Below are 23913 nucleotides of genomic sequence, written 5' to 3' on the forward strand. Positions count from 1 at the left end.
GTTCTGTTCTCAAAAAGTGTCACAACACCTAAGCATAAAAATTCTCCATGGTTCTACTATAGATTGACATTAGTGATATAGCATTTTTTTTTTAAGTACAACACACAATCTTCATGTTGCAGTTGCTGAGAGTATATCCCTCAACTTGTGGGAAAGACTTGGGATCTAGAGCAATAATAGGTGTTAGTAAATTATTGTTGTTTCAAACTGAATGATGCAACATTCAGATACATCACTAACTCAAATACATATAGCTCTATAACATACAAAAACAAGTACAGAAATTAAAATGCACTGAACACAAATAAAAACTATTTGCTGCTTAGTTTCAAATAGAAGCATGTAAAATAAACTAAACTAAGTTCAATGTACACATTTTAGGCTCTGGCTACTGGAAGTATCAATGCTAATTAGTTTTGATGCATTGGGGTATAAAGCATTACTGTCGTAGTAAAATACAAGTTGATATTTTAATTCAGTTTTGCCTTTTTTCACAGAACTTCTGATAACTCAACTTTGTGTCATAGCCTGACAAACTGGGCAGACCTAAAACCATATAGTATGTAGATACTCTGAACGACACTTGATCGACAGCCGAAAACACAGGAGTCAGCAGACGTTACAACAGTTAAGTAATGAGAGTTTGAATCAGTACCAGTGAACATATCCAGGATCGTCAAATGACATACACAATCAAAAGGAGTTTCAAATCAAAGTCTAGATCTAGAATAGCAAAGTGACACTTGTATTCATGAATGGGTATAAAGAAGGCTTCACTAATGATATAAGAACTGGCCGAGATGGGTATTTATTTCCTGTAGTGGGCCGTTACCATGCGAATATTCAACTGTACGGCACGTAAATAATATCAATGGCTCCACATCACATGAGTGGAGGGATACTAGACCTATTATAAACTACTTGACATTATTTAATGCTTCTTCCAACTCAACTAACATATCTTCAAACGTAAGGTTTTCACTTTATTTCCTCAAAACACAAAGCTGTATGAGGCAGTTGGGTTTAGTTAGTAAAACTTTGTAACACCTATTTTTGACCTATTTTGTATCTGTATCAATATTTCTATGTCAAATTTTAGTATTGCTTATGTATAATGTCATTATCAGGAGAAAGAAAACTGGCATTCTACAGATCGGAGCGTGGAATGTCAGATTCCTTAATCGGGCAGGTAGGTTAGAAAATTTAAAAAGGGAAATGGATACGTTAAAGTTAGATATAGTGGGAATTAGTGAAGTTTGGTGGCAGGAGGAACAAGACTTCTGGTCAGGTGACTACAGGGTTATAAACACAAGATCAAATAGGGGTAATGCAGGAGTAGGTTTAATAATGACTAGGAAAATAGGAATGCGGGTAAGCTACTACAAACAGCATAGTGAACACATTATTGCGGCCAAGATAGATATGAAGCCCATGCCTGCTACAGTAGTACAAGTTTATATGCCAACTAGCTCTACAGATGACGAAGAAATTGAAGAAATGTATGATGAAATCAAAGAAATTACTCAGATAGTGAAGGGAGACGAAAATTTAATAGTCATGGGTGACTGGAATTCGTCAGTAGGAAAAGGAGAGAAGGAAACATAGTAGGTGAATATGGATTGGGGCTAAGAAATGAAAGAGGAAGCCACCTGGTAGAATTTTGCACAGAGCACAAATTAATCATAGCTAACACTTGGTTCAAGAATCATAAAAGAAAGTTGTATACATGGAAGAAGCCTGGAGATACTGTCAGGTTTCAGATAGATTATATAATGGTAAGACAGAGATTTAGGAACCAGGTTTTAAATTGTAAGACATTTCCAGGGGCAGATGTGGACTCTGACCACAATCTATTGGTTATGCACTGTAAATTAAAATTGAAGAAACTACAAAAAGGTGGTAATTTAAGGAGATGGGACCTGGATAAACTGACTAAAGCAGAGGTTGTACGGAGTTTCAGGTAGAGCATAAGGGAACAATTGACAAAGAGGGGGGAAAGAAATACAGTAGAAGAAGAATGGGTAGCTTTGAGGGATGAAGTAGTGAAGGCAGCAGAGGATCAAGTAGATAAATAGACGAGGGCTAGTAGAAATCCTTGGGTAACAGAAGAAATATTGAATTTGATTGATGAAAGGAGAAAATATAAAAATGCAGTAAATGAAGCAGGCAAAAACGAATACAAACGTCTCAAAAATGAGATCGACAGGAAGTGCAAAATGGCTAAGCAGGCATGGCTAGAGGAAAAATGTAAGGATTTAGAGGCTTATCTCACTAGGGGTAAGATAGATACTGCCTACAGGAAAATTAAAGAGACCTTTGGAGAAAAGAGAACCACTTGCACGAATATCAAGAGCTCAGATAGAAACCCAGTTCTAAGCAAAGAAGGGAAAGCAGAAAGGTGGAAGGAGTATATAGAGGGTCTATACAAGGGCGGTGTACTTGAGGACAATATTATGGAAATGGAAGAGGATGTAGATGAAGATGAATTGGGAGATACGATACTGCGTGAAGAGTTTGACAGAGCACTGAAAGACCTGAGTCGAAACAAGGCCCCGGGAGTAAACAACATTCCATTAGAACTACTGACAGCCTTGGGAGAGCCAGTCCTGACAAAACTCTACCATTTGGTGAGCAAGATGTATGAGACAGGCGAAATACCCTCAGACTTCAAGAAGAATATAATAATTCCATTCCCAAAGAAAGCAGGTGTTGACAGATGTGAAAATTACCAAACTATCAGTTTAATAAGTCACGGCTGCAAAATACTAACGCAAATTCTTTACAGACAAATGGAAAAACTAGTAGAAGCCCGACCTCGGGGAAGATCAGTTTGGATTCCGTAGAAATGTTGGAACACGTGAGGCAATACTGACCCTACAACTTATCTTAGAAGCTAGATTAAGGAAAGGCAAACCTACATTTCTAGCATTTGTAGACTTAGAAGACTTAGAGAAACCTTTTGACATCACTGACTGGAATACTCTCTTTCAAATTCTGAAGGTGGCAGGGGTAAAATACAGGGAGCGAAAAGCTATTTACAATTTGTACAGAAACCAGATGGCAGTTATAAGAGTCGAGGGACATGAAAGGGAAGCAGTGGTTGGGAAAGGAGTGACAGGGTTGTAGCCTCTCCCCGATGTTATTCAATCTGTATACTGAGCAAACAGTGAAGGAAACAAAAGAAAAATTCGGAGTAGGTATTAAAATACATGGAGAAGAAATAAAAACTTTGAGGTACGCTGATGACATTGTAATTCTGTCAGAGACAGCAAAGGACTTGGAAGAGCAGTTGAACGGAATGGACAGTGTCTTGAAAGGAGGGTATAAGATGAACATCAACAAAAGCAAAACAAGGATAATGGAATGTAGTCTAATTAAGTCGGGTGATGCTGAAGGAATTAGATTAGGAAATGAGACACTTAAAGTAGTAAAGGAGTTTTGCTATTTGGGGAGCAAAATAACTGATGATGGTTGAAGTAGAGAGGATATAAAATGTAGACTGGCAATGGCAAGGAAAGCATTTCTGAAGAAGAGAAATTTGTTAACATTGAGTATAGATTAAAGTGTCAGGAAGTCGTTTCTGAATGTATTTGTATGGAGTGTAGCCATGTATGGATGTGAAACATGGACGATAAATAGTTTGGACAAGAAGAGAATAGAAGTTTTCCAAATGTGGTGCTACAAAAGAATGCTTAAGATTAGATGGGTAGATCACATAATTAATGAGGACATACTGAATAGGATTGGGTGGAAGAGAAGTTTGTGGCACAACTTGAGTAGAAGAAGGGGTCGGTTGGTAGGACATGTTCTGAGGCATCAAGGGATCACCAATTTAGTATTGGAGGGAAGCGTGGAGGGTAAAAATCGTAGAGGGAGACCAAGAGATGAATACACTAAGCAGATTCAGAAGGATGTAGGTTGCAGTAGGTACTGGGAGATGATGAAGCTTGCACAGGATAGAGTAGCATGGAGGGCTGCATCAAACCAGTCTCAGGACTGAAGACCACAACAACAACAACAATGTTGTATCTGTAATGGAAATTCTTTGACTATGTATACATGTTTCAGTTATGTGAAACTTTTGAATGATGTTGTTTAAATTATGTTTTAGGATTTAAATGACTAATGGAATGATTGTTATGTACTGTACTGTAAATGACTTGGTCCATAGTTTGGAAACATAGGGTTGAATGTAAAAGATGTGGGGAAGCCCTGCAGCTAAGGAAGTAGCCTGGCAGAGTGGAAAAGGTGTGGTTGGCATGCATGTGGCAACCCGTCCTCGTGCTGGGTAAGGAGTCTGGACTGAGCAGTGCTGTGGTTAACACATTGCAAGCAGTAGCAGATCATTGTGGCTCAAATTCCTGAAGTTTTGAGGCCAGAAGAGCTTAAGGGCAGTATTTATGGGCCTCAGATGCTGCATTTGGTGATAACCTTATCATGGCATGGTTTTTGGCCCTATAAAAATATAGTTCTGACACCAAGAATATATGTAATGGGCGAGGCCAACAGTACTGCCATGACTGCACTGCCGCCAGGTTAACAGCCACTGCAAATTGCATCACCAGTACCACCAGCCTTCCACTAAATTGTTTATATTTGGCACTCTGTAAATGGATCACATATTTGTGAAATTTGGTTGATTTTAATAATAATGGTGGTGTTGCTAAAAATTATCTTACACTTGTGATTATCCCAAATTACAAACCTGGACAGGAATCCTATCCTAGTAAATTTAATTCCGAGTGTCCTAATTTATTACGAAAAAGTGGTTGAACCCGAATTTAATGTTGTGTTGTCATTTGCACAGCCAATTATAATTTTGAGTAGGTCAAAAGACTGCTTATGAAAGCACATTTGTTATTTAAAGAGTTATAGTTTGTTGTGCTTTCCTTAACTGATAATTAATTATAAGAATACATACGACTTCTCATACATACTGGTGTAGTTTTGTTAATGAGTGTGCTTCTTCTAACCATGAAAGTTTAATGGCCATCATGTACTAGGCTAGTTAGTTAATGAAGCAATGCAGTTAGTTAGATTGGTATTCTGTTTAGTTCTTTCAAACCACGTTTAAGAAAGAACTGCTTACTATGTCATCTATTCTAATGCATGCTGGTTAATGCAAAGAGAGACCCTCTACCAAGCAATGAAGTTATAGATTATGATCATTAGCAGACCCCCTGGTTTAAATTCAGAATCATTTCAAGCTTTTCCCTGTCCAATAACGCTACTAGTTTCATGTGAGCTGGTAATTGGTTTTATACACTGTTGCACCTAGTTCATTTAAGGTATGTGTTGTTGAGAGGCATATGTTACTGTTCACTATTTCATTGGCCATTTGTTAGTAATGCATTTATCTGGAAGGTTAGGTTACTGTATTATAGTATGAACAGATATAAGGAAAGAGTTTAATGTGTGTGTCAAGGAAGGTTAGGCTAGCCTTAACACTGCCTTCTCCTTTATCATTTTGCTTGCACAAGAACGCCTAATTAGGCTGGTGACTGGTTTTATCATGTAATGTTACAACTCACTTTTGTACTGGGAGAATGACTGTTCCAGACTCATCATTTACTATTGATTATACTCTAGTGGAGTGTTTCGAAAACAGTTCCCAGTTTGATTATTCTATTTCCATTAGGTTATCTCATGGTTACAACTTTCAAAAATTCCTCGCAGAGGTATAACGTTAGCATCATTGCCCTTTATCGTGGTCGGTGGTACCATTACAACTTCACATGGCAAGATGTGGCCCAGAAGTAGCTAGGCTTGCTCCATGGCCTGAAGCCACTGAGTTCCCTCAGATCACTACTCCTAGTATTATTTCACATGAACAAGAATACTGACATCCTGGTAACTTTTGTGTGGCAGTAGGGCCTCCCAACTGACCAACAAATTGTACACTACCACGCAGGGCCCAAGGAGTTTGTGAGAAATGTGACCACTGCTAAACCTCAGCAAGGCTATTCTCACAGTAGTCTATGTTCTTCTGAATCTCTGAGTCTAAGATCAATACAACCGGTTTGCATACTGACCATGTGCCAGAAAAGCCCTAAAAGTCAATATTGTCAGTTTAACAGTCAGTCTTTTTGTGATTTTTAATACAGCCAATTGCAGCTGGTTGCAGATATTGACTTGCAACACTGTCTGCAGTGCAGATTACTGAGCAGCTCCTCCATATTTGTTCCTCACAAAGTGACCAAATAACATGGTTGGTGACATTGCAGGTACTAATAGCTGCACAGATTCAACATCTGGACATTGCAATCCACAACAACTTTCTCCTTTAAATATCACAAACATATGATTAAGCACCCCCCTCTACAGTCCATAACAACTGCATTTTCCAACTAGGAAAATAAAATACACATATATCAAGATAATGGGCAACTGTTACTACTTCAAATATTTCACTTTTCAAATAAACCCAATGTACGATAAATAGTATCCTCAGTAGGCCTACAAAGAAAAATGATAAGACTGCTCAAATTCAGCAGCTACACAAATGACTTCCGAAAGAAAGGCAGAGCTATCACAAAAAAGGGGGAGGGCGAACACTTCCCAAATGATAGCTATGAGCGGATAGATATCTATGGACAGCTGCATTTTGCACGTGGAGAAATCTGAAAGAATAACATCTGAAATAGGAATCTTATTTCTATTCACTTCTCTTCATTCTGAGCACTGCTCAATTCAAGAACAAGGTGGGTCCAGAAAGTAAGTGCTACTACGTTCTATCACCGCCACTGCAGCATTGGTATACCAGTTCTGCACATTCACACCCATCTCCCTGGTTAACTGTCTTTCCACTGAAGCCATTGCAGCTCGATTGTGTTGTGTTTCCATTTGTTGGTGATCATTGAAAATGTTTAAGACAATCCCCGAGTCCACTGACAGTGAAATGCATTCTGTAATATTGTTTCTGAATGCAAAGAACATTAAGCTAGCTAAAATCCATTGTCAGCTTGTAGAGATTTGTGGTGAAAATGTAATGACTGATGGAATGGTGAGAAAGTGGGTGAGACAATTCAATGATAGATGAACCAATGTTCACAATGAAGCACAGAGTGAATGGTCTTCTTTTCTCAATGATGGTTTGGTTGAGAAAGTGAATGAGAAAATTCGTGAAAACAGATGCTTCATAATAAGAATTCTTTGTGACGAGTTTCCACAAATTTCAAAATCAGTTTTGCACAAGATTGTCACGTATCGCTTAAATTTTCCCAAAATGCGTTATTTACACATATATTTCTGGCATTACTATGACTATGTTCAAACAACAAAAGACAAGTAGGGATGATATTCAGAAGGTCATTTACCCACTGCTGGATCTGTTCTGTAATTTTAACTGAACTACTTATGTCACATTCATTGTCTTCTCTAAATCTTAAACAAATCAGCACCTAGCACTCCAGCTACTCTACAGATCAATTTGTCACTACAAACTACACTATGAATTCACTATTGAACAGAAGTATCTGGACACCCCTGTGACATCATGAGAGGTGGATCTGCCTGTATCAAATGAATGGAGAGTTGCTTGTTGTCACTAGAGAAACAGTAACAGCAGAATGGGTATGTCAGGTTAGCTCAGTGACTTGGAACATCTACTTGTCAATGGATGTCACCTGAGTAATAAGCCTCCTAAAGCTACCCAAGTCAACTGTTGGTGATGTGACTAAAGTCGAAGAATGAAGGAACAACTATAACTACACCAAACCCAGGCAGATCTCACATGTTGATGGGCAGGGAGCATCATAAAGCACTGTGAAGGGTGGTAGTTAAAAAATAGTGTTAAATCAGTGAAAGAAATCACTTATGAGTTCCAAAATGCTACCAGCAACCATGGGAAGAGAGGTACACCACAGTGACTTATCCACAATCTCACAACTATTAAACAGAAAGACACTTTGAACACAAAAGTAAAGTGGCCTGATTGGAGGCAGCAACCACTTCTCGTGGATTTAAGAGTTTCTACCATACTGTGCACAAAGTTCCTTGTGTGCATAAAACAACTCCTAAAACAATGTTATCAAAATTAAAAACTCATTCTGAAAAGAGATATACATTCTGCTTGTATTATCTTACACTACTTCAGGTGGTATTTTCGCAATAATCAAATACTTTGGCTCAATATGTTCAGTTAACTGCCCAGCATCCCAATCAAGTTTCAGGTAGAGCATAAGGGAACAATTGACAAAGAGGGGGGAAAGAAATACAGTAGAAGAAGAATGGGTAGCTCTGAGGGATGAAGTAGTGAAGGCAGCAGAGGATCAAGTAGGTAAAAAGACGAGGGCTGGTAGAAATCCTTGGATAACAGAAGAAATATTGAATTTAATTGATGAAAGGAGAAAATATAAAAATGCAGTAAATGAAGCAGGCAAAAACGAATACAAACGTCTCAAAAATGTGATCGCCAGGAAGTGCAAAATGGCTAAGCAGGCATGGCTAGAGGACAAATGTAAGGATTTAGAGGCTTATCTCACTAGGGGTAAGATAGATACTGCCTACAGGAAAATTGAAGAGACCTTTGGAGAAAAGAGAACCACTTGCATGAATATCAAGAGCTCAGATGGAAACCCAGTTCTAAGCAGAGAAGGGAAAGCAGAAAGGTGGAAGGAGTATATAAAGGGTCTATACAGGTGCAATGTCCTTTAGGACAATATTGTGGAAATGGAAGAGGATGTAGATGAAGATGAAATGCGAGATACAATACGAATGACGCCTGCCGCTTGGGTTCTGAGGCCATCCTTGGTTCCTTCCGGCGGCTGGCTGATTTGGTGAAGACAACCAGCATCGCACACGGAGTGCAAGCTGAGCTTAACATCTGCAGCATAGTGCCCAGAGTCGATCGCGGTCCTCTGGTTTGGAGCCGTGTGGAGGGTCTAAACCAGAGGCTCAGACGACTCTGCGACTATAATGGTTGCAAATTCATCGACCTCCGTTATTGGGTGGAGAACTGTAGGGCCCCCCTAGACAGGTCAGGCGTGCACTACACACCGGAAGCAGCTACTAGGGTAGCAGAGTACGTGTGGCGTGCACACGGGGGTTTTTTAGGTTAGAGGGACCCCCCCTTGGGCGAAACGATAAAATACCTGACGGCTTACCAGAGAGGACATTATCATCGTTGATAAAGAACGTCCGTCCTCAGAGACCAAAAGCAGGAAAAGTTAACGTAATATTGGTAAACTGCAGGAGTATCCAGGGCAAGGTTCCTGAATTAGTATCTCTTATTGAAGGAAATAGTGCGCATATAGTATTAGGAACGGAAAGTTGGTTAAAACCGGAAGTGAACAGTAACGAAATCCTAGACACAGAATGGAATATATACCGCAAGGATAGGATAAACGCCAATGGTGGAGGAGTATTTATAGCAGTAAAGAATTCAATAATATCCAGTGAAGTTATTAGCGAATGCGAATGTGAAATAATCTGGGTTAAGTTAAGTATCAAAGGTGGGTCAGATATGATAGTCGGATGCTTCTATAGACCACCTGCATCAGCAACCGTAGTAGTTGAGCGCCTCAGAGAGAACCTGCAGAACGTCGTGAAGAAGTTTCGTGATCATACTATTGTAATAGGGGGAGACTTCAATCTACCAGGTATAGAATGGGATAGTCACACAATCAGAACTGGAGCCAGGGACAGAGACTCTTGTGACATTATCCTGACTGCCTTGTCCGAGAATTACTTCGAGCAGATAGTTAGAGAACCAACTCGTGAAGCTAACGTTTTAGACCTCATAGCAACAAATAGACCGGAACTTTTCGACTCCGTGAATGTAGAAGAGGGTATCAGTGATCATAAGTCAGTGGTTGCATCAATGACTACAAGTGTAATAAGAAATGCCAAGAAAGGAAGGAAAATATATTTGCTTAACAAGAGTGATAGGGCACAAATCGCAGAATATCTGAGTGACCACCATCAAACGTTCATTTCTGAGGAAGAGGATGTGGAACAAAAATGGAAAAAATTCAGAAACATCGTCCAGTACGCCTTAGATAAGTTCGTACCGACTAAGGTCCAAAGCGAGGGGAAAGATCCACCGTGGTATAATAATCATGTACGAAAGGTACTACGGAAACAAAGAAAGCTTCATCATAGGTTTAAGAGTAGTCGAATCATAGCTGATAAGGAAAAGCTGAACGAAGCGAAAAAGAGCGTAAAGAGAGCAATGAGAGAAGCATTCAACGAATTCGAACATAAAACATTGGCAAACAATCTAAACAAGAACCCTAAAAAGTTTTGGTCATATGTAAAATCGGTAAGCGGATCTAAATCCCCTATTCAGTCACTCGTTGACCACGATGGCACCGAAACAGAGGACGACCGAAGAAAGGCAGAAATACTGAATTCAGTGTTCCGAAACTGTTTCACTGCGGAAAATCGTAACACGGTCCCTGACTTCAGCCGTCGCACGGACGCCAAAATGGAAAATATTGAAATAAACGATATCGGAATTGAAAAACAACTGCTATCACTTAGTAGCGGAAAAGCATCCGGACCAGACGAGATACCCGTAAGATTCTACAGTGATTATGCTAAAGAACTTGCCCCCTTTCTATCAGCAATTTATCGTAGATCGCTGGAAGAACGTAAAGTACCTAGCGACTGGAAGAAAGCGCAGGTCGTTCCCATTTTCAAGAAGGGTCATAAATCAGATGCGAATAATTATAGGCCTATTTCGCTTACGTCAATCTGTTGTAGAATAATGGAACATGTTTTGTGTTCTCGTATTATGACGTTCTTAGATAATACAAATCTCCTTCATCATAACCAACATGGATTCCGCAAACAGAGATCATGTGAAACTCAGCTCGCCCTATTTGCCCAAGAAATTCACAGTGCCGTAGACACTGGCGAGCAGATTGATGCCGTATTCCTGGACTTCAGGAAGGCATTTGATACGGTTCCGCACTTACGTTTAGTGAAAAAAATACGAGCTTACGGAATATCGGACCAGGTTTGTGATTGGATTCAGGATTTCCTAGAAGAAAGAACACAACATGTCATTCTTAACGGTTCAAAATCTGCAGATGTAGAGGTAATTTCGGGAGTACCGCAGGGAAGCGTGATAGGACCTTTATTGTTTACAATATACATAAATGACTTAGTTGACAACATCGGTAGCTCCGTGAGGCTATTTGCAGATGACACGGTTGTCTACAAGAAAGTAGCAACATCAGAAGACTCGTACGTACTCCAGGAGGACCTGCAGAGGATTAATGCATGGTGCGACAGCTGGCAGCTTTCCCTAAACGTAGATAAATGTAATATAATGCGCATACATAGGGGCAGAAATCCATTCCAGTACGATTATGCCATAGGTGGTAAATCATTGGAAGCGGTAACGACCGTAAAATACTTAGGAGTTACTATCCGGAGCAATCTGAAGTGGAATGATCACATAAAACAAATAGTGGGAAAAGCAGGCGCCAGGTTGAGGTTCATAGGAAGAATTCTAAGAAAATGTGACTCATCGACGAAAGAAGTAGCTTACAAAACGCTTGTTCGTCCGATTCTTGAGTATTGCTCATCAGTATGGGACCCTTACCAGGTTGGATTAATAGAAGAGATAGACATGATCCAGCGAAAAGCAGCGCGATTCGTCATGGGGACATTTAGTCAGCGCGAGAGCGTTACGGAGATGCTGAACAAGCTCCAGTGGCGGACACTTCAAGAAAGGCGTTACGCAATACGGAGAGGTTTATTATCGAAATTACGAGAGAGCACATTCCGGGAAGAGATGGGCAACATATTACTACCGCCCACATATATCTCGCGTAATGATCACAACGAAAAGATCCGAGAAATTAGAGCAAATACGGAGACTTACAAGCAGTCGTTCTTCCCACGCACAATTCGTGAATGGAACAGGGAAGGGGGGATCAGATAGTGGTACAATAAGTACCCTCCGCCACACACCGTAAGGTGGCTCGCCGAGTATAGATGTAGATGTAGATGTAGATGCGTGAAGAGTTTGACAGAGCACTGAAAGACCTGAGTCGAAACAAGGCCCCGGGAGTAGACAACATTCCATTAGAACTACTGACGGCCTTGGGAGAGCCAGTCCTGACAAAACTCTACCAAGTGGTGAGCAAGATGTATGAGACAGACGAAATACCCTCAGACTTCAAGAAGACTATAATAATTCCATTCCCAAAGAAAGCAGGTGTTGACCGATGTGAAAATTACCAAACTATCAGTTTAAAGAGCTATGGCTGCAAAATACTAACACGAATTCTTTACATATGAATAGAAAAACTGGTAGAAGCCGACCTCAGTGAAGATCATTTTGGATTTCATAGAAATGTTGGAATACGTGAGGCAATACTGACCCTACAACTTATCTTAGAAGCTAGATTAAGGAAAGGCAAACCTACATTTCTAGCATTTGTAGACTTAGAGAAACCTTTTGACATCACTGACTGGAATACTCTCTTTCAAATTCTGAAGGTGGCAGGGGTAAAATACAGGGAGCGAAAGGATATTTACAATTTGTACAGAAACCAGATGGCAGTTGTAAGAGTCGAGGGGCATGAAAGGCAAGCAGTGGATGGGAAGGGAGTGAGACAGGGTTGTAGCCTCTCTCCGATGTTATTCAATCTGTATACTGAGCAAGCAGTAAAGGAAACAAAAGAAAAATTTGGAGTAGGTATTAAAATCCAGGGAGAAGAAATAAAAACTTTGAGGTTTGCCGATGACATTGTAATTCTGTCAGAGACAGCAAAGGACTTGGAAGAGCAGTTGAACGGAATGGACAGTGTCTTGAAAGGAGGATATAAGATGAACATCAACAAAAGCAAAACAAGGATAATGGAATGTAGTCTAATTAAGTCGGGTGATGCTGAGGGAATTAGATTAGGAAATGAGACACTTAAAGTAGTAAAGGAGTTTTGCTATTTAGGGAGTGAAATAACTGATGATGGTCGAAGTAGAGAGGATATAAAATGTAGACTGGCAATGGCAAGGAAAGCGTTTCTGAAGAAGAGAAATTTGATAACATCGAGTATAGATTTAAGTGTCAGGAAGCCGTTTCTGAATGTATTTGTATGGAGTGTAGCCATGTATGGAAGCGAAACATGGACGATAAATAGTTTGGACAAGAAGAGAATAGAAGCTTTCCAAATGTGGTGCTACAGAAGAATGCTGAAGATTAGATGGGTAGATCACATGACTAATGAGGACGTACTGAATAGGATTGGGGAGAAGAGAAGTTTGTGGCACAACTTGACTAGAAGAAGGGATCGGTTGGTAGGACATGTCCTGAGGCATCAAGGGATCACAAATTTAGCATTGGAGGGCAGTGTGGAGGGTAAGAATCATAGAGGGAGACCAAGAGATGAATACACTAAGCAGATTCAGAAGGATGTAGGTTGCAGTAGGTACTGGGAGATGAAGGAGCTTGCACAGGATAGAGTAGCAGCGAGAGCTGCATCAAATCAGTCGCAGGACTGAAGACCACAACAACAACATTTTGATTCCATGAGAATATCAGGCAATAAAGGGCAATTCAGAGTTCATAATTCCTGAGCAAGCTCAGTAATGCCACAAATGGCCCAGAGAACAAATGTTGACAATTTTTTTGTCTCAACATAAATACAGGACCTAGTTTATCTTTAAGTTTTTCATGTCTTTCATTATTGGAGAGAGTATTTCCTGCACATTCAACACTTAACTATAGAAAGAGACAAGAGTCCTCATATGACAGTTTGTCATACGGGACACAGCATGAATATAGAAATACATTCAGGAACACTGATTTCGATGGTTCTATTTAACTATCTATCAAAACAATCTACCAGTGCAATATATACATGAACTTTATTACTTGTGAAGTAATGCCACTGACATCCCTACTGTTGCCGAAGATGACACACTCGGAATATAATATGGTCCCTGATGAAAAATTACAATACCAGGTGGTTACAACTAAACTGATGATGTTCTGAGTGCTGCAGTGCGAGCTGTTTACATCGTGGAATGCTGCAATGTTATAGATATGTTCATTAATCAGTGCACTCGTGGAGTATGCTTAAAAAATTAATAGTTACACTTTCTGTCACCAGGTGAAACTACAGTGCTGTAAGCAGTCAGACTGTGAAATGATCCCTGTTTTGACATCAGTATGCTGTCTGTCACTCGCGACATGTGTCGATTACTTTTGTGGATTGACTGTTGGTGTCAAGGGTTAAGACTGTGCATGCTGGTAACATGTTTTAGCAGAATGTCAGCAATAGCAGGACTTCATTGCAGGAATGTTGCCAACAGAAACAGCTGTGAAAATGGGCTGAAGAATATGATCAAAAAATCTGAAGAAACAGGTGAATTAGGTGATGCAGCAGGGAGAAAGAGGCAGCCCATTCCCATGACAGATGGTGATGAAGTAGCTGTATCTACAGCCAACTGTGCAGCACATGCCTCAAACTCTGAAGCCAGTGCTTGAGTTGTGTCACAGGAATTCTCTCTCCTCTGGTCAACAGTTTAAAAGATTTTGCAGCACATTTTACGTTGTTATCACTAGCAGATTTAGAAAGTGCACCAAATGAAGCCCCAACAAGATAGGCTACAAGCACGGAAATGGATGACATGTGGCCTGGGAATATAATTTGGACAGATGAGGAACATTTTACTCTGCACAGTGACAAGTGCACAAAATTGTCGCATATGGGGTTCTACTACACCAATAGTTGTGCAGGAACACGCACTGTACTCAGCTTATGTGACTGGGGTGTGTAGTTTCACACGCTCCTTTCTTTCTAGATCTGCCTCTCTTCAGGATATGACAGACCTGATGGGTGTACAGTGACATCTGTGCATTACAAGAACCTCTTGTGCAGCACGTGATTTCAGCTTTGAAGAACAAAACTGTCAGCACCACTATTATCATGCAAGATGGGGTGATACCACATGTCAGGTGAAAGATTTGCTTCCAGAAACCTTCAGTAATGATTGCATCATCTCTAGGCAATTTCAAGATTTGTGGCCTTCCAGATCACCTGACCTAAATCCAATTGAACTCCGGTTGCGAGGATATCCGAAAGATCCCATCTGTAAGGGATGTATCTGGGCTTTTCCTGATCTGAAGGATAGCATATAACGACATATCACTTCAATTACACCAGATATGCTGTGTATAACTGTAGACCACGCTGTGTTACAGATGCAGCACGTTGCTGAGTCAGAGGAGCATACTGAACACATGTTGTAACTTGGGGCAAGTCCTAGTCCTAATTAATGTCAGAACCACATTTATGGTGTGTTTCATTGTTCCTCCCTTTCTCCTGCACCCACACCACATTCTGACTGCTTATGGCACCATAGTTTCACCTAGTGGCAGAAAGTTAAACTCCCCCCCCCCCCCCCCCACCACCAACATACTACACAAGTGCACCGATTAATGAATAAACCAACAATGTTTCAGCATCCTGCTATGTATACAGCCCACACTGCAGCATTCTCAACTCTAACAGATTAATTATAACCACCCAGTATATAAATTGATTGGTGAATCAAGTAACACTTGAATGAGAGAGAGATGTCTGTAATAGACTCTCTCATGACCAACAGGTAACAACTGACAATAAACTGTATGCAACAGGGACAGGTGGATAATAACACGTCCAAGATATGTTTTTCTGTGGTCTTCTGTTGCCAGAAATATTTAAGGATAAAATATTTCCCTCTACAACTGTTAAAATAGTGAAAAAAGTAGATGGAATTGATCACGTATTTTGTGTTATCTGTCTTTAGCCAATTACTTCTGTCTACTACAGCCACACCCAATCACATTTTTCAGAGGTGTTTCAAGAATGAACCTTTATAATGTGATGAAAAAAAACTTTGAGAAAGGTGATGCTGAAGAATGTAATTGATGAGCTGCTGCAGGAGGGAAAAGTAAATACATTAGTCTTCACAGCAACATATTTTGAAACAAAGGACCAAGAAAGAAACCCTAACCCCCTGCCCCCCAAATGACTTTTCTACATATTATTTCTGACAAAATCTTAAAATGCTCTATCTCTAGAATGGTTCAATATATTTTGTTACCTTTTTTTTTTCAACAATGCATGTTATTGTGCTGTGTCTGTTCAATTTCAATAAAAAATTCAGTAACAGTTCTTCATTCCAGAAATTTCAATCCAATTTTTTAAATATTTTTTACTGTTGATCAGTACCATAAAGTCCTACCATTCTTTCAAAACAAGAGCTTTCACTTTTCAGTTTAACATATTTTATAAACAATGTCTGTCTATTACTTTATTGCAGTGGTTTTATAATTTTATCATCTTAAAAGCACCCACCTCAAAAACACTTGATAATTTCACAGCAGCTCTATATTCATGAGTAATATATATTTTGAAAAGGAGAAAACATGACACTGGTTCTTGAATTACCCAAAACATTTTTTCTTTTAAATCAACTCTTTGACTACTGTGATAAAAGATAAAATTGGTAAATTAAACAAAGCTGAAATAACTCAAATTATGACGTGATTCTGATCTATCTTGAGATATAACCTTACAAATCATCGAATGTCTTTGGGACATTGTGTATGAGTCCAGATAATTTCAGAATGTAGCAGTACCTTCTATCACAATCTGAAGCCATTCAAATAATTCTGGTGTTTGGCAGGCAAAACCAAAGATAGCAGAACCACCCATCAGCTTTGACCCTGCGAGGTCATCAAGACGGTGGACAGCCTAGTTCAAGCTTATACAATATGGCGACCACGACATCAATCATTACCCATGTAAATACACACAAGTAACTCAAAAACAATTTAACTGCAGAAATAACATGAAACTTTTGGGGTAACTATGGGCATTAGGAGATTGTGGGCGGGACAGTACGAACTAAATATACCATAACCCTGATAATGAAGACATACCAAAACAAATAGTAATGCAAGAAATCAAGCAAATGAAACATTCAGTAACTTAAAAAAGCTGGTATAGGAAATTTTACTCTATTTAAATAAACACACACATAGCTCCCAAAACCCAGTACTTGGCCTCTATAGCCACAGAAATCAACAACACCACAAAACCACAGACAATTCACAAAATCCTGTATATAACAATTCACTTGACCAGCATAGCTAAAATTAAGTCCGCAACACTAAAAACTAAAACTCACTCCCATAACTAATACTGGAAACCTGACCTCAGCAATGTAGTAAAACAAACTCTGCAATACCTACCTATACTAGAAAAACATAATTACTAACAACTAGCAAAAAATCACAGAAAATTGCATTAAGACCAGTTTTGATATACAAGAAACACACACACACACACACACACACACACACACACACACACCACATATAGTACAATAAAAAATAAAATGATAAAGCATATTTACCAACCAAAGTCAGCCGGCACACAAACATAGCACTCAAACGACAGCAAAAATAATGCTTTATATAAACACGACCTCTCAAATGGCCAGACAAAGACTTCTCAAACCAGGATCTTCTCCAGATGGACCACTGACAATGCCACGTATACTGGTGCCTAGTCCCAGATGCAGCAACTTTGGTCAGTCTCATATCTTCTCCACAAAATCACAAGAATCTTTTCTTCCAACACTGTTCAAATTATTCAGCACAGCTTTTTTGGATTCTGTTCGTTATGTATGATTCAAACCAATTGTTTGTAATGCCACTAATTCCATACAATGTGAGTTTTTCTATGATGGTAACACTCTACACAATCAAACACCTTGGTAAAAAAAAAAAATCAAGTGCTGGTATTTTATTATTTAAGGCCTGTAATACTTGGTGAGTCGATGTACACATGGCCGGCCGGTGTGGCCGTGTGGTTCGCATGGATGTGTGTGATGTCCTTAGGTTAGTTAGGTTTAAGTAGTTCTAAGTTCTAGGGGACTGATGACCTCAGATGTGAAGTCCCATAGTGCTCAGAGCCATTTGATGTACACATAACATTCTCATTCAAGCAATTCTTTTGAAATCCACATGTGAGCATTTTCTCTGTTCGAAGTGCATTGACATATTATCAACAATGATTGTGGGCGGACAAGAAATGAGGAAGAATTACATTCCCCAAATCAGTCAGCTATGGGGTTGGCGTACCTCTTGTTAAGAAACTATGGTCAGTTATGGAGTCATGAAGTGTATTGATTAAGAAATTAAATACAGAGATTTTACTGAAGATGTAGGCAACTACACCAAAACTGACAAAAAATAAGTGGAAATTCCAGAAAATTAACCAAAAGAAGCTTGAGCAACTAGTCACGAATTTTTATCAAACATCAATTCAGATGTTGCATTATGTCCATCCTACAATGAAAATATTCAAACAGTTATCCTGGTGCCCCTTTAAAAACAAAAATATTTTGCATCACATTCTATCTCCATCTAACTACATGGTGGACAGTGCAAGAAATATGAGAACTGCAAGAGGAGTTCTCAGAAAAGTAAAGCCTTATTACGGTCATCTTTTGTGCAAAGCATACAGTTAAATCACACAGTTCCTCAGGTTTTCTTGGCACGACTGATTAATAGAGAGCTTCCAGGTATTCGGCTGGGTAGGTGTATCCATTTTATGCAGACAGTACACAACAGCAAAACTTGCAGCACTTAAGGAAGATGGTTGAGCCAGCTGTGGAAATATAGTGCATAAAATGGAAACAACTTGGTATAACACCTGGAACCACACCACAAATTGCACATGTATATTTTAGCTGGAACATAAATGGAACTATTCTCACCAGAGTGCCAACAAAAAAGATGATCACTACAACAGTTAAAAGAGAAAATGTGGTGAAAGCGGAAAGATATGTGACCCACAGTGATAGAGAAACCTTCATCACACACGTGGAAGAACATTAATTTTCTACACTGGGAGATCAAAATTTTAAGCACTATGTTTCCATACCCACCTCAAGCTGTCTCTTTATTTGTGTATAGTGCAAAGTTTGAACTTGTGAGTGGTAACTTTGAAGAACTAATTTGAGCCTCAGTTGGCCATGTAAGGTTGTTAACCCTACATGACAGAGCAAGAAACCTGTTTGCTTCAGGAAAGTGGCAACTGCCCTGTAAATGGGATACTTGCCCTACAGCTGTGTGGTGTAAAAAATATAATGAAGGGCTGTTCAGAAGTTACATAAGCAATTAATTAAGAAAACTTTTGCTACGGAGACCTATATCACTGAACTTTGAAAACAGACTGTGAAAGCAGTTGGTCTAATACATCAGTATCTGAAGAAATTGTAACAATGTATTGCAGAAGTGAAGGGACTTGTTGACTCTAAACAACTGTGTTTAGTGCTTCACTGCAATTCTGTGAGAACTGGTTTGTGATTCTATTGTAGGAAGTATGATGTTAAGACTGGATTAATGACAAAAGTTTCGGTTTTTACAAGAATGAAATATTTTCAAAACATGACAAAAAGAGATGCAGTTATAAGTGACAATAGAGAACACGGCTCATCACAAGCATTGTCTCACTTCAAACATCATTACCAACTGCATGAATCCACAGAACTGCTTGCAGTAACCAAGTAGATATAAAGTATCTTTGGTACTGGGAAGGTGTAAGTGTCATCCCAACTATCTTTCCAGCCCAAAACGAATTCTAAAGACACATATCTGGATTTAAATTAATAGATGAATGTGTCTTGCACAGACTTTAAGTAGCAAGAAAGAAGAAACTTCACTCATCCAAACAAGATTTCAGAAACAGTACACAAATATTCAGATTGAGAACAAAGAGAAATGTTTATAGTCTGTTTGTGTGACTGTCATTGGTGGATTGTAGAGGTTATAGACATCATCTGTGAATTGAACGGAATCCTTGCAAATTTCATGCTACCGCAAAGACTAGCTGCCAGATTTGGATTACCAGCTGCAAGGCAGCAACGCATCTGTCACTTCTCACTTCCAGTACTAAGTTGACTATACAAAAATTCTATTGTTTGGAAACGGTATATTTTAGAATTAGGCTAGTGCATATATTTCACAAGATTTCAATATGTTGGATTTTTTTAAAAAATTCTACTGAAATAGACAGTGGAAAATATCTGACACACATTTCCAAACCAAGAATGTCATTTTAGTCACAGAATTGTTATTTTTAAAATAAAAAAGCAATAAAATATCATCAACTGTTCCAGAGATAAAACTTCTTAACATTTTACACATGTGACTAATGTTGTTTGTTGTCATTTTACCAACCTGTTACCTCAGGATTAATTTTTTTGGCCAGAACAAAAAATGTGGGTTATTACTTTTCCTCAAGTTGAACATATGTTAAATCAATATTATCTGAGACTATGAAGGTAAGATTTTTTATTTGCCTACTTGGACTGACATTGACTGTGCCAAGTACAAACTCATATACACATGTCCCAAGAGAGAAGTCTTACTGCTAGGTTATTCACAGGAGAATCATACCACAACATAATTATCAAGCAATCAATGTCATTGCCCATGTCTTGCATTAAGGACAAACAAATGATAATTACACAATTCAGAAATCATATAATCAAATACTTGTTAAAACTGATAATGCCATACACCTCATCCATGTTTGGGATGAATTCGAGGACAGTGAAGAATGGGTGTGGTGCATGTGTATGTATCACGTCTCACCATGAAAAGTTATAATTTACACATATCTGAAGCAGCCACCACTTATAATATTTGTTGCCTTAGATGATAATAGAACCACAGCCTGTCATACCACCCATGAAGCCAGCAATGTCCCACATGGCCATTCCAGTTGCTATCAGTGAGAAATTTGACTGGCCTCATAACAGCAAATAATTTTAATTTTTTTTAATTTGCAAGTCCATAGTTCTCACCACATCACACACAACCGAATCTGCATAACTGCTTGTGATGACATAATACAATTATTGACTATATCTGACATATCCGGACACCATTCTTCCCATAGTACACATGCAACTGTATGAAGGCACATCACATTCACTTTACTTGTGTTTAGTAGCAGCTAAAATTAAAAATAAACAGAATTCGTTGATTGGAGACAAAAAAAAACTGGCTGTAGCAAGGTAGTAAATTCCATTCTGTTCAATGTGAGGTACAGAAGGATGGGAAATTTAACACAAATTTATAATAAAAGGAAAGTTACATAGTTTAGCATGGCAGTGAAAGCAGGAGCTATAAGCTATGCAGTAACTGCAACATGAATGACTGTTGATGGCCAAAGATCTGCAGATAATTAACAGTAGTAGGATCGAAAAAAAGCTAATTAGATGAAGGAAAATATGAATGAGAAAAATTATACTCCAGTCACATCAACTGTGTAATTATACAACACCAGTTCACATAAAAAATAATATCTCCAAAAGACCAAAGATGTAGAAACAGCGTCTAACGTAATTACAGTTGATTATTTACAGAACGACAAACCACATATAAAGTTATGAAATATGATGCACGAAACTGTTTCGTCTTTATACGTACTTGATCCAAATTGAACAGAAACATATGTTTTTTGAATAGCGATCTAACAAACACCGAAATCTCTGTAAAATCACGAGATGAGCTACCTGATAAATGGTTATTTGTTACGATACTGATAGTAAAATGTATATTTTATTTAATAATCACAAAAGTACGATACTCTAGAGCAAAATATTCGGTGTGAAAGAACATACAGTTGTTTGACAACAGCTATCATTCATTGGGCATTTGTTGTGGTCCTTAACCATCAACCATAATACAATTCAACACCAAAACAATGAAGTTCAATCAAGCGGTTGCTGACGCAACTGTCAAAACGATAGCTTCCTGTTCTTCAGCTCTCTTTACTAACACTTCTCATATTCTCGACACACAACAAAGGCCCAGCTTAAGATTCGATACCCAACGATGCCTGTCCGCTGCAGGGAAGAGGAAATTCTCTTATGACTTTACAGTCACCGTGTGTAAACTTCCGTGAATACAGAAAGCTTCCTGTCTCAATATCGAGTGTACGTGGGCTACATTTTTGCTGACACGAAACACACAAAAGTTAGAAAAAAAACAGAAATATAGTGGTACTGTCAAAAATCTGTTTCCATCCTAACTTAAAACGTAAATGGTGTTCGCTTATAAACACGGAATCGACACATTAACAGATTTGACATACATCAAAACAAAACAAGCCTGAGAAAAGGACTCACAGATGTTCACTCTTCGTGGAAGTATCTTCTTTCCAATGATGTAAATTAGTGCCAGACGTGGTTACATAAACAACAATCGTGTCAATTTAGAGCTCTTTAGCTTTCGTTTAATAAACATTACAGTTCCAACACACAGTTGAGGCCCACACACAAACTCTGTCCGACAATCTTTCACGTCATCTGGTACCTGGCCAAAGATATACATTACCACCTTCCCTTGATGGAAAGATGCGTACAGTACATCACCATAGAGTATAACCTATGTACAACACCTGAGATATATCAATCATAGACATTGTGCCATTCTTGTCGAGAATGCTGCTTGCAAGAAATTATAAAATGAGTTTCTGCTACGAACTTGTAAAAATACTGCAGTTATATGTACCCGTAATAAACCACTCAGGAAAGAGATTGACAAATGGAGGATTTTTCGTTCACATTCTCATTTTGTTATCAAAGATTTCCACATGCATAGTTTCAGAAAATATTTAATAATCGTGATATATGTTATTGCATTATTTCTTTGTCCATTCAATACTCCTCTTCAAATCGATTCACACTGGGCGTCTGGAATAGAACGTCAAAGCATGCTTTTCAGATGGCACCATTCACACAACGTAACGGTGGGGAACGTGAAATTAAGGTTTCACAAGCTGCGACATCGTCGCGAAAAAACACAGTGACCCGTATATGAAATAAGTTTCCTTTAATTTACGTCCATGGTCACAATCTTTTCTGTTTAACAGATTACCGGTTTCGATCTTTAATGACCATCATCAGATCTGTCTCATAAAATCAAAGTCCTAATGCACTGAAGGCATAATGGCATAGTCAACTGTTAAATGCGGAATCAGCAGTGCATTAGGATGTTGATTTTATGAGACAGATCTGATGATGGTTATTAAAGACCGAAACCGGTAATCTGTTAAACAGAAAAGACTGTGACCACGGACGTAAATTAAAGGAATTAAAGTCCTAATGCACTGCAACCATAGTGGCATAGTCAACTGTTAAATGCGGAATCAGCAGTGCATTAGGACTTTGATTTTATGAGACAGATCTGATGATGGTCATTAAAGACCGAAACCGGTAATCTGTTAAACAGAAAAGATTGTGACCATGGACGTAAATTAAAGGAAACTTATTAGTGAAATTAAGGATTCTCAGGAAGATAGTTGTAACGTTGACGATTATGGAGAGAGGATGGCGTTGTCTGGTAACATCGGCAGTTAATCTAATCTAGCTGTGCTCACACGAGTTGAAAGTGTGAATTTTATGTTTTTGCGTCTTCTTCATTTTTGTTTTATTGTTTCCTTTGTTTTCATGACATTTTCCGAACATTCGATGAGGATCTGGATATTTTTTTCCTGTGAGTGTTCTTCCACAAAAGAGACCAGATGTCTGAAATCGAAAAATGACTTCGGCTTTACACTACCTACACAAGGAAACAACCGAACTGTACACAAATAAAACACAAATTGATGAAACAATTTTCATTCAAAAACTTTTTATAATACAGAAAAAGTTGGCTCTAATGTGGAGTAAAGTACAGTAGTTTTCGTCCTTATTTGTTACTTTTAAAGAAAACAAAACACAATGGCCAAGGTAACAAGGCTCTATACACTGCCTCTTAAAGATTGTTTGATGTGTGTGTGTGCGTCTACATATACATCATACACCGCATGCCACCTAATGGTGTGTGGCGAAAGGTACTTCTGGTATGACAAACTGGTCCCCTCCCACTATGTTCCATAATGA

At 38.8% G+C, this 23913-nt stretch overlaps 1 protein-coding gene across 4 annotated transcripts in view; it reads right to left on the minus strand.

Moving 5' to 3' along the window:
- LOC126471409 (protein transport protein Sec16A) overlaps window positions 1-22340 on the minus strand; it is a 241503-nt gene extending 219163 nt beyond the window's left edge. For all 4 annotated transcript variants that reach the window (XM_050099541.1, XM_050099542.1, XM_050099540.1 and 1 more), the window contains exon 1: window positions 22156-22340. The gene's annotated coding sequence lies outside the window, so the exon portion shown is untranslated. The remainder of the gene's footprint in view (window positions 1-22155) is intronic.
- Window positions 22341-23913: the final 1573 nt, after the last annotated feature.

Source organism: Schistocerca serialis, chromosome 3 (genome assembly GCF_023864345.2).
Source record: "Schistocerca serialis cubense isolate TAMUIC-IGC-003099 chromosome 3, iqSchSeri2.2, whole genome shotgun sequence".
Classification (NCBI taxonomy): domain Eukaryota; kingdom Metazoa; phylum Arthropoda; class Insecta; order Orthoptera; family Acrididae; genus Schistocerca; species Schistocerca serialis.